The 11,907-nt window shown below is 45.6% G+C and overlaps 1 long non-coding RNA gene across 2 annotated transcripts; it reads left to right on the top strand.

The window, feature by feature from the left end:
• Nucleotides 1-5,543: 5,543 nt before the first annotated feature.
• LOC127925055 (uncharacterized) lies at nt 5,544-7,033 on the top strand. 2 transcript variants are annotated; one of them, XR_008119601.1, is made up of 3 exons: nt 5,544-5,578; nt 6,318-6,371; nt 6,839-7,033. It is a non-coding gene; the product is annotated as an uncharacterized LOC127925055 (long non-coding RNA). The 2 variants fall into 2 exon arrangements; XR_008119600.1 differs by lacking the exon at nt 5,544-5,578 and adding an exon at nt 6,185-6,219.
• The last annotated feature ends 4,874 nt before the right edge of the window (nt 7,034-11,907 follow it).

Here is an 11,907-nt window from a genome sequence, read left to right as displayed (position 1 = left end):
TGTCCCTCCTTAGTCCTCTCTCTGTCCCTCTGTCCCTCCTTAGTCCTCTCTCTGTCTCTCCTTAGTCCTCTCTCCTTCCCTCTGTCCCTCCTTAGTCCTCTCTCTCTCCCTCCTTAGTCCTCTCTCTGTCCCTCCTTAGTCCTCTCTCTGTCCCTCTGTCCCTCCTTAGTCCTCTCTCTGTCTCTCCTTAGTCCTCTCTCCTCTCTCTGTCCCTCTTAGTCCTCTCTCTGTCCCTCTGTCCCTCCTTAGTCCTCTCTCTGTCTCTCCTTAGTCCTCTCTCCTTCAATTTCCCTCTCTACTTCTCTCTACCTCTACCCTGCCCCCCCTCTCTCTTTCTCTAGAAAGAGATCAAACATAAACACCATGGTTTGTCTCTCTGTCTGACACGTGAACCATCTCTGGCCTCTGCTTTTACCCAGCAATGCAAAGGGCCTGACGGGCGGTGGTTTGTTCTGAGTTCTACTCTCCATGAGCAGAGGGGATGGATGGAGGAGAGAGAACCACACACAGGCAGAGAGAGAGAGAGACAGAACCACACACAGAGACAGAGAGAGAGAGACAGAACCACACACAGAGACAGAGAGAGAACCACACACAGAGACAGAGAGAGAACCACACACAGACAGAAAGACAGAGAGAGAACCACACACAGAGACAGAGAGAGAACCACACACAGAGACACAGAGAGAACCACACACAGAGACAGAGAGAGAACCACACACAGAGACAGAGAGAGAACCACACACAGACAGAGAGAGAACCACACACAGAGACAGAGAGAGAGAGACAGAACCACACACAGAGACAGAGAGAGAACCACACACAGAGACAGAGAGAGAACCACACACAGACAGAGAGAGAGAGACAGAACCACACACAGAGAGAGAACCACACACAGACAGAGAGAGAACCACACACAGACAGAGAGAGAACCACACACAGAGACAGAGAGAACCACACACAGAGACAGAGAGAGAACCACACACAGAGACAGAGAGAACCACACACAGAGACAGAGAGAGAACCACACACAGAGACAGGGAGAGAACCACACACAGAGACAGAGAGACAGAGAGAGAACCACACACAGAGACAGAGAGAGAGAGAGAACCACACACAGAGACAGAGACAGAGAGAGAACCACACACAGAGACAGAGAGACAGAGAGACAACCACACACAGAGACAGAGAGACAGAGAGAGAACCACACACAGAGACAGAGAGAGAACCACACACAGAGACAGAGAGAACCACACACAGAGACAGAGAGAGAACCACACACAGAGACAGAGAGACAACCACACACAGAGACAGAGAGACAGAGAGAGAACCACACACAGACAGAGAGACAGAGAGAGAACCACACACAGAGACAGAGAGAGAACCACACACAGAGACACAGAGAGAACCACACACAGAGACAGAGAGAGAACCACACACAGAGACAGAGAAAGAACCACACACAGACAGAGAGAGAACCACACACACAGAGACAGAGAGAGAACCACACACAGAGACAGAGAGAGAACCACACACAGACAGAGAGAGAGAGACAGAACCACACACAGAGAGAGAACCACACACAGACAGAGAGAGAACCACACACAGACAGAGAGAGAACCACACACAGAGACAGAGAGAACCACACACAGAGACAGAGAGAGAACCACACACAGAGACAGAGAGAACCACACACAGAGACAGAGAGAGAACCACACACAGAGACAGGAGAGAACCACACACAGAGACAGAGAGACAGAGAGAGAACCACACACAGAGACAGAGAGAGAGAGAGAACCACACACAGAGACAGAGAGAGAACCACACACAGAGACAGAGAGACAGAGAGAGAACCACACACAGAGACAGAGAGAGAACCACACACAGAGACAGAGAGAACCACACACAGAGACAGAGAGAGAACCACACACAGAGACAGAGAGAGAGAGAGAACCACACACAGAGACAGAGAAGAACCACACACAGAGACAGAGAGACAGAGAGAGAACCACACACAGAGACAGAGAGAGAACCACACACAGAGACAGAGAGAACCACACACAGAGACAGAGAGAACCACACACAGAGACAGAGAGACAGAGAGAGAACCACACACAGAGACAGAGAGAGAACCACACACAGAGACAGAGAGACAGAGAGAGAACCACACACAGAGACAGAGAGAGAACCACACACAGAACCACACATAGAGACAGAGAACCACACACAGAGAGAGAGACAGAGGGACGGTCAGTTCAGCTTGCTGTGTGTCTGAAGTTCCCTTGAGGCTGTTTACCCTCAGATAGACCCCAACCTTATCTGACCGTTCTTTCTCCTTCTCCCTCCCTCCCTCCCTCCCTCCCTCCCTCCCTCCCCCCGCCGTCTCTCTCAGATGAAGGATCTTCATGGCTTTCTCACATTCCTTCCTGGCCTATTCTTAGCCGGGCCCCTGGACGAGTCGCCCTGCCCAGCACACCTACACGTCCTCAGCAGCAGGCAGGCGGGGATGGCACACAGCCAGGTAGCATGGCCAAACCAAAAGACAACTGGAGGGTAGTGGGGGAGTTAGTACTAACACCAATATAGGCTACCGTTGGAGAATGTTAGCAACTAACACAACTTCTCAACGCCATCGACTACCAGCTCCATTTCTGTAGATAACGGCCAAGAGAATGTGGGAGAAAACATGAGAGTACCAACAGAGAGAGAGGTGAAGGGGAGGAAGAGGAGGAGCTAGAGAGAGCTGTAGCTGTTAGTCTACTGGTAGTGTTCTGTACCAACAGAGAGAGAGGTGAAGGGGAGGAAGAGGAGGAGCTAGAGAGAGCTGTAGCTGTTAGTCTACTGGTAGTGTTCTGTACCAACAGAGAGAGAGGTGAGGGGAGGAAGAGGAGGAGCTAGAGAGAGCTGTAGCTGTTAGTCTACTGGTAGTGTTCTGTACCCTGTACCATTATGAACACAATCCCCCTCATTCCAACCCCGTCAAACACACGGAGCATTAGAAGGTGAACTAGGCCTACACAACGCCAGCCTGCCGTGGACTCACTGGAGGGAAAATTACTGCTTAAAACAACTAACAAAAAACATTTTCACCCACTCAGCTGACCTTGTGGTAGAGAAGAGAAGAGTGCTGGCAGAGAGAATGAGAATGGGAGAGGGAAGAGAGAGATGTAGGAGAGAGAGAGAGAGAGAGAGAGAGAGAGAGAGAGAGAGAGAGAGAGAGAGAGAGAGAGATGTAGCAGATAGATTTTGTCTGAGTAAAACATTTTTGTAAAAACAAACAGAGGGGAGAGAGAGATTATCCTGAGGGCAGAGAAGAGAGAGAGAGAGTGTGTGTGTGAGTGTGTGAGAGAGAGAGAAGGAGAGAAAGAGAGAGATGTAGCAGATAGATTTTGTCTGAGTAAAACATTTTTGTAAAAACAAACAGAGGGGGTAGATTATCCCGAGGGCAGAGAAGAGAGTGTGTGTGTGTGTGTGTGTGTGTGTGTGTGTGTGTGTGTGTGTGTGTGTGACTGCTTATGAATATTATTCCTGCCCTTACTGGGGCCCCTGCGCTCCCTTGACACAACTTTACACACACACACACACGAGCAGGCTTCCTGTCACACACACACACAGATTATACACTAACACAATCTAAACCTCTCTGAGTTAGGCCGCCCCATCAGGGAGGTACACAGTGAAAACAAAATGGAGAGTTTCAATCAACATCAGGACTACTCATTTAAAGGGCATTAGGGATTCATGGCTGCACTCCAAGACTAAAAATAAACATTTGATCCTTTAAAAGGGGCAATCTAGGATTTGAAGAAAAAAAATTCATCCCAGCCACTTGCAAGCAACTGAGTGATCTGCATTTACAAGTTACATTCTTCAAGAAACAACGGCACCTAATATATAAATAATTTAGATGTTTTTTTTAAATGGATGTACCAACCCCAGATTAACCCTTTAAAGCAGTAGGTGATGTTTATAATGTCTCATCAGAACAGTGGGAGGTCCTGACATTACAGTGATGTTTATAATGTCTCATCAGAACAGTGGGAGGTCCAGACATTACAGTGATGTTTATAATGTCTCATCAGAACAGTGGGAGGTCCTGACATTACAGTGATGTTTATAATGTCTCATCAGAACAGTGGGAGGTCCTGACATTACAGTGATGTTTATAATGTCTCATCAGAACAGTGGGAGGTCCAGACATTACAGTGATGTTTATAATGTCTCATCAGAACAGTGGGAGGTCCAGACATTACAGTGATGTTTATAATGTCTCATCAGAACAGTGGGAGGTCCTGACATTACAGTGATGTTTATAATGTCCCATCAGAACAGTGGGAGGTCCTGACATTACAGTGATGTTTATAATGTCCCATCAGAACAGTGGGAGGTCCTGACATTACAGTGATGTTTATAATGTCTCATCAGAACAGTGGGAGGTCCTGACATTACAGTGATGTTTATAATGTCCCATCAGAACAGTGGGAGGTCCAGACATTACAGTGATGTTTATAATGTCTCATCAGAACAGTGGGAGGTCCTGACATTAAAGTGATGTTTATAATGTCTCATCAGAACAGTGGGAGGTCCTGACTAGACATTACAGTGATGTTTATAATGTCCCATCAGAACTGTGGGAGGTCCAGACATTACAGTGATGTTTATAATGTCCCATCAGAACAGTGGGAGGTCCTGACTAGACATTACAGTGATGTTTATAATGTCTCATCAGAACAGTGGGAGGTCCTGACATTACAGTGATGTTTATAATGTCCCATCAGAACAGTGGGAGGTCCAGACATTACAGTGATGTTTATAATGTCCCATCAGAACAGTGGGAGGTCCAGACATTACAGTGATGTTTATAATGTCCCATCAGAACAGTGGGAGGTCCAGACATTACAGTGATGTTTATAATGTCTCATCAGAACAGTGGGAGGTCCAGACATTACAGTGATGTTTATAATGTCTCATCAGAACAGTGGGAGGTCCAGACATTACAGTGATGTTTATAATGTCCCATCAGAACAGTGGGAGGTCCAGACATTACAGTGATGTTTATAATGTCTCATCAGAACAGTGGGAGGTCCAGACATTACAGTGATGTTTATAATGTCTCATCAGAACAGTGGGAGGTCCAGACATTACAGTGATGTTTATAATGTCTCATCAGAACAGTGGGAGGTCCAGACATTACAGTGATGTTTATAATGTCTCATCAGAACAGTGGGAGGTCCAGACATTACAGTGATGTTTATAATGTCCCATCAGAACAGTGGGAGGTCCAGACATTACAGTGATGTTTATAATGTCTCATCAGAACAGTGGGAGGTCCAGACATTACAGTGATGTTTATAATGTCTCATCAGAACAGTGGGAGGTCCAGACATTACAGTGATGTTTATAATGTCTCATCAGAACAGTGGGAGGTCCAGACATTACAGTGATGTTTATAATGTCCCATCAGAACAGTGGGAGGTCCAGACATTACAGTGATGTTTATAATGTCTCATCAGAACAGTGGGAGGTCCTGACTAGACATTACAGTGATGTTTATAATGTCTCATCAGAACAGTGGGAGGTCCAGACATTACAGTGATGTTTATAATGTCCCATCAGAACAGTGGGAGGTCCAGACATTACAGTGATGTTTATAATGTCCCATCAGAACAGTGGGAGGTCCTGACATTACAGTGATGTTTATAATGTCTCATCAGAACAGTGGGAGGTCCTGACATTACAGTGATGTTTATAATGTCTCATCAGAACAGTGGGAGGTCCAGACATTACAGTGATGTTTATAATGTCTCATCAGAACAGTGGGAGGTCCAGACATTACAGTGATGTTTATAATGTCCCATCAGAACAGTGGGAGGTCCTGACATTACAGTGATGTTTATAATGTCCCATCAGAACAGTGGGAGGTCCAGACATTACAGTGATGTTTATAATGTCCCATCAGAACAGTGGGAGGTCCAGACATTACAGTGATGTTTATAATGTCTCATCAGAACAGTGGAGGTCCTGACATTACAGTGATGTTTATAATGTCTCATCAGAACAGTGGGAGGTCCTGACATTACAGTGATGTTTATAATGTCTCATCAGAACAGTGGGAGGTCCAGACATTACAGTGATGTTTATAATGTCTCATCAGAACAGTGGGAGGTCCTGACTAGACATTACAGTGATGTTTATAATGTCTCATCAGAACAGTGGGAGGTCCTGACATTACAGTGATGTTTATAATGTCTCATCAGAACAGTGGGAGGTCCAGACGTTACAGTGATGTTTATAATGTCTCATCAGAACAGTGGGAGGTCCTGACTAGACGTTACAGTGATGTTTATAATGTCTCATCAGAACAGTGGGAGGTCCTGACAGACGTTACAGTGATGTTTATAATGTCTCATCAGAACAGTGGGAGGTCCTGAGACATTACAGTGATGTTTATAATGTCCCATCAGAACAGTGGGAGGTCCTGACTAGACATTACAGTGATGTTTATAATGTCTCATCAGAACAGTGGGAGGTCCTGACTAGACATTACAGTGATGTTTATAATGTCTCATCAGAACAGTGGGAGGTCCAGACTAGACATTACAGTGATGTTTATAATGTCTCATCAGAACAGTGGGAGGTCCTGACAGACATTACAGTGATGTTTATAATGTCTCATCAGAACAGTGGGAGGTCCTGAGACATTACAGTGATGTTTATAATGTCCCATCAGAACAGTGGGAGGTCCTGACATTACAGTGATGTTTATAATGTCTCATCAGAACAGTGGGAGGTCCTGACATTACAGTGATGTTTATAATGTCCATCAGAACAGTGGGAGGTCCTGACTAGACATTACAGTGATGTTTATAATGTCCCATCAGAACAGTGGGAGGTCCAGACATTACAGTGATGTTTATAATGTCCCATCAGAACAGTGGGAGGTCCTGACATTACAGTGATGTTTATAATGTCCCATCAGAACAGTGGGAGGTCCAGACATTACAGTGATGTTTATAATGTCTCATCAGAACAGTGGGAGGTCCTGACTAGACATTACAGTGATGTTTATAATGTCTCATCAGAACAGTGGGAGGTCCAGACATTACAGTGATGTTTATAATGTCCCATCAGAACAGTGGGAGGTCCAGACATTACAGTGATGTTTATAATGTCTCATCAGAACAGTGGGAGGTCCAGACATTACAGTGATGTTTATAATGTCCCATCAGAACAGTGGGAGGTCCTGACATTACAGTGATGTTTATAATGTCCCATCAGAACAGTGGGAGGTCCTGACATTACAGTGATGTTTATAATGTCCCATCAGAACAGTGGGAGGTCCTGACATTACAGTGATGTTTATAATGTCTCATCAGAACAGTGGGAGGTCCAGACATTACAGTGATGTTTATAATGTCCCATCAGAACAGTGGGAGGTCCTGACTTGACGTTACAGAACAACATCTACTAGAAAACAAGACACTTGGATCCATTAACAAGGTTAAAAGGAGGTTAAACTACACTAACCTCTGATGCACATATTCACTTCATTGGTACTGCAAGGAGGCCAAGGAGACATTACCCTACATTGCAAACACAAAACATGCATCTTGGATGGATGGGTTTGAATTAAAAGGGTCCCTAGCTGGTGGTTGTTATGCACAGAACTTGTTTTTAACTTGCAGTCAGGAATCATTGTACCAAGCAGAGGAATACACAACACAGAGAAACACAAAATCACTCTGCTTTACACCAAGGGCCTAAAGATCAAGAGAAACGCGATGCGAACCACTGAAACAGCCTTCCTTGCTGGAGTGATTTAGCTCTCAGAATTAGACGCTCGTCCACGTTTCTCAAAACGTCAAATTACCAAGTGTTTTTAAGGTTCAATTTAGACATTAACTCTGAACAGGTTAGACATTAACTCTGAACAGGTTAGACATTAACTCTGAACAGGTTAGACATTAACTCTGAACAGGAAAGACATTAACTCTGAACAGGTTAGACATTAACTCTGAACAGGTTAGATATTAACTCTGAACAGGTTAGACATTAACTCTGAACAGGTTAGACATTAACTCTGAACAGGTTAGACATTAACTCTGAACAGGTTAGACATTAACTCTGAACAGGTTAGAGATTAACTCTGAACAGGTTAGATATTAACTCTGAACAGGTTAGACATTAACTCTGAACAGGTTAGACATTAACTCTGAACAGGATAGACATTAACTCTGAACAGGTTAGACATTAACTCTGAACAGGTTAGATATTAACTCTGAACAGGTTAGACATTAACTCTGAACAGGTTATGGTTAGAGTTAAGGTTTGGTATCGGCTTGAAACAAGTTAAATAAAGATTAAATAAAACAAAGAAATAAACAAAAATCTCTATAAATAAAACTTTATATCTCTGGATTGGAACATGCGACCTTATTAAGAACCAGAGACTGATGCTTTCTGAAAGCTACTGGACAGGAACAGCGCTCACCGTTTCCCCTAGTGGCCGGTCTCCACGTCATCCTCAGATATGGATGGACGTCCAATATGGACTTGTATCACAGGTGACCTGGCTGGATTTGATTTGGCTAGCCTTAGCAGTGAAATGGCCTTAGCAGTGAAATGGCCTTAGCAGTGAAATGGCCTTAGTAGTGAAATGGCCTTAGTAGTGAAATGGCCTTAGTAGTGAAATGGCCTTAGCAGTGAAATGGCCTTAGTAGTGAAATGGCCTTAGTAGTGAAATGGCCTTAGCAGTGAAATGGCCTTAGCAGTGAAATGGCCTTAGCAGTGAAATGGCCTTAGCAGTGAAATGGCCTTAGCAGTGAAATGGCCTTAGTAGTGAAATGGCCTTAGTAGTGAAATGGCCTTAAACAGTGAAATGGATTAAATAAAACAGTGAAAAAAATGGCTATAAATAAACTTAGTATCTCTGTGAAATGGCCTTAGAACCAGAGAAATGGCCTTAGCAGTGAAATGGCCTTAGCAGTGAAATGGCCTTAGCAGTGAAATGGCCTTGGAGCAGTGACCTGGCCTTAATGGCCTGCCGTAGCAGTGAGTAGTGAAATGGCCTTAGTAGTGAAATGGCCTTAGTAGTGAAATGGCCTTAGCAGTGAAATGGCCTTAGTAGTGAAATGGCCTTAGCAGTGAAATGGCCTTAGCAGTGAAATGGCCTTAGCAGTGAAATGGCCTTAGCAGTGAAATGGCCTTAGCAGTGAAATGGCCTTAGCAGTGAAATGGCCTTAGCAGTGAAATGGCCTTAGCAGTGAAATGGCCTTAGCAGTGAAATGGCCTTAGTAGTGAAATGGCCTTAGTAGTGAAATGGCCTTAGCAGTGAAATGGCCTTAGTAGTGAAATGGCCTTAGCAGTGAAATGGCCTTAGTAGTGAAATGGCCTTAGCAGTGAAATGGCCTTAGCAGTGAAATGGCCTTAGTAGTGAAATGGCCTTAGCAGTGAAATGGCCTTAGCAGTGAAATGACCGTAGCAGTGAAATGGCCTTAGTAGTGGAATGGCCTTAGCAGTGAAATGGCCTTAGCAGTGAAATGGCCTTAGCAGTGAAATGGCCTCAGTGAAATAGCCTCAGCAGTGAAATGGACTTAGCAGTGAAATAGCCTCAGCAGTGAAATGGCCTTAGCAGTGAAATGGCCTTAGCAGTGAAATGGCCTCAGTGAAATAGCCTCAGCAGTGAAATGGCCTTAGCAGTGAAATGGCCTCAGCAGTGAAATGGCCTCAGTGAAATAGCCTCAGCAGTGAAATAGCCTCAGCAGTGAAATAGCCTCAGCAGTGAAATAGCCTCAGCAGTGAAATGGCCTTAGCAGTGAAATGGCCTCAGTGAAATAGCCTCAGCAGTGAAATGGCCTTAGCAGTGAAATAGCCGTAGCAGTGAAATAGCCGTAGCAGTGAAATGGCCTCAGCAGTGAAATAGCCGTAGCAGTGAAATGGCCTCAGTGAAATAGCCTCAGCAGTGAAATGGCCTTAGCAGTGAAATAGCCGTAGCAGTGAAATAGCCGTAGCAGTGAAATGGCCTCAGCAGTGAAATAGCCGTAGCAGTGAAATGGCCTCAGCAGTGAAATAGCCGTAGCAGTGAAATAGGTAGGTCACACAGTCCTTGCAGCCTGTCAATGATTTGTTAATGACCTGTCTGTCTGCACTCTGCAGCAGCCAGTCAGTCAGGTGAGTGGTGACTCCCAGGGGCTCCATGGCCCTCTCCCTGGCCTGCCTAGTGCTGTGCTCCTGCCCTGGGATAACTCTCTGTGTGTGTGTGTGTGTGTGTGTGTGTGTGTGTGTGTGTGTGTGTGTGTGTGTGTGTGTGTGTGTGTGTGTGTGTGTGTGTGTGTGTGTGTGTGTGTGTGTGTGTGTGTGTGTGTGTGTGTGTGTGTGTGTGTGTGTGTGTGTGTGTGTGTGTGTGTGTGTGTGTGTGTGATTCCAACATTAAAGATGAGCTGATAACCACAGCCTGGGGGTGAGGAGGAGAGGAGAGCCACCACACAGGGGACACACACACTCATACCTGAGCACACACACGACCAGGTACACACACTGAGCGCAAACACACACACACACATAGCCTGAGCACACACACAACCAGGTACACACACTGAGCGCACGCACACACACACACACACACACACACACACACACACACACACACACACACACACACACACACACACACACACACACACACTAATTGCTTTCACTCACCCATGCAGTCAGGAACACACACACACACCCTACGATGACACACTCAAACACCCACACACATACTTTCACAGTCACAGTGTACTTAGCCTGTTGTGACCCTGTACTGTCAACTACACAGAAATCACTCCCACTAGGAGTTACTGCTGGGGGTACTGGAGGACCTGAGTTGGGAACCACTGTTGGGGGTACTGGAGGACTGGAGTTGGGAACCACTGTTGGGGGTACTGGAGGACTGGAGTTGGGAACCACTGTTGGGGGTACTGGAGGACTGGAGTTGGGAACCACTGTTGGGGGTACTGGAGGACTGGAGTTGGGAACCACTGTTGGGGGTACTGGAGGACTGGAGTTGGGAACCACTGTTGGGGGTACTGGAGGACTGGAGTTGGGAACCACTGTTGGGGGTACTGGAGGACTGGAGTTGGGAACCACTGCCCTACGGAATAGGCTGTCATTTGGGAAACAGACTACAGGCCTACTAGGTGTCTGACCCAGAGGGGCTTTAGTCTGGCTAACCAGGCAGCAAGTAAAGGTCAGTAGGTTACCATGTCTGATGGGGGTGGGGTGGGGGAGGGGGGGGGTGTTATGGCAGCCATCTCTGTTCTGATCAATAAACAAACAGAACCTCTGACCTTTGACCTCTAGCCTACACTGTGTGGGTGTCAGGTGAGTCGTGATGGGAATTTCAACTCGGCTCTTTTCAAAATGTTCAGTCAAATTAACAAATCTTTCGACTGATTTCGTTCATTTGATTTCAGTACTGCCCACAGAGTGCAGGACTCCCTACCGGAGAACGATGAAGTTAAAAACTCCTAAGACTCATGATCCTACATGCCTCTCGTTCACCATTGGGGGTTATAGGAGCTGTCACCTGTGACAGACTTACAAAAAGAGTCTGCTTCAAACAATCTACATTTGTGATTGGTAGACACATAAGATTATTTCTTGCTACCTTTGAAATGAGGTGTAGTTGCGGACTAGATTGTGGACGACTTGACTGCTTCAAGGGAGATCATTTCATATCAAATTTGAGAACTGAAGACCCCCGAGCCACGTTCTGGAGTTCGTTGAAGGTAGGCTGTGTAAGCTGTTCTGGTTTTAGACTCTGTCCATCGATAACATTCTAGAAAATCAATTCATTACATTCATTTTGCACCATGAGATCCGTTAGTCGTTGTAAATGTGTATGTTTTGTCCTCTATGCTGACT

The sequence above is a fragment of the Oncorhynchus keta genome, unplaced genomic scaffold (assembly GCF_023373465.1).
Source record: "Oncorhynchus keta strain PuntledgeMale-10-30-2019 unplaced genomic scaffold, Oket_V2 Un_contig_5015_pilon_pilon, whole genome shotgun sequence".
NCBI lineage: Eukaryota > Metazoa > Chordata > Actinopteri > Salmoniformes > Salmonidae > Oncorhynchus > Oncorhynchus keta.
This window is presented reverse-complemented; position numbering and strand designations above follow the sequence as displayed.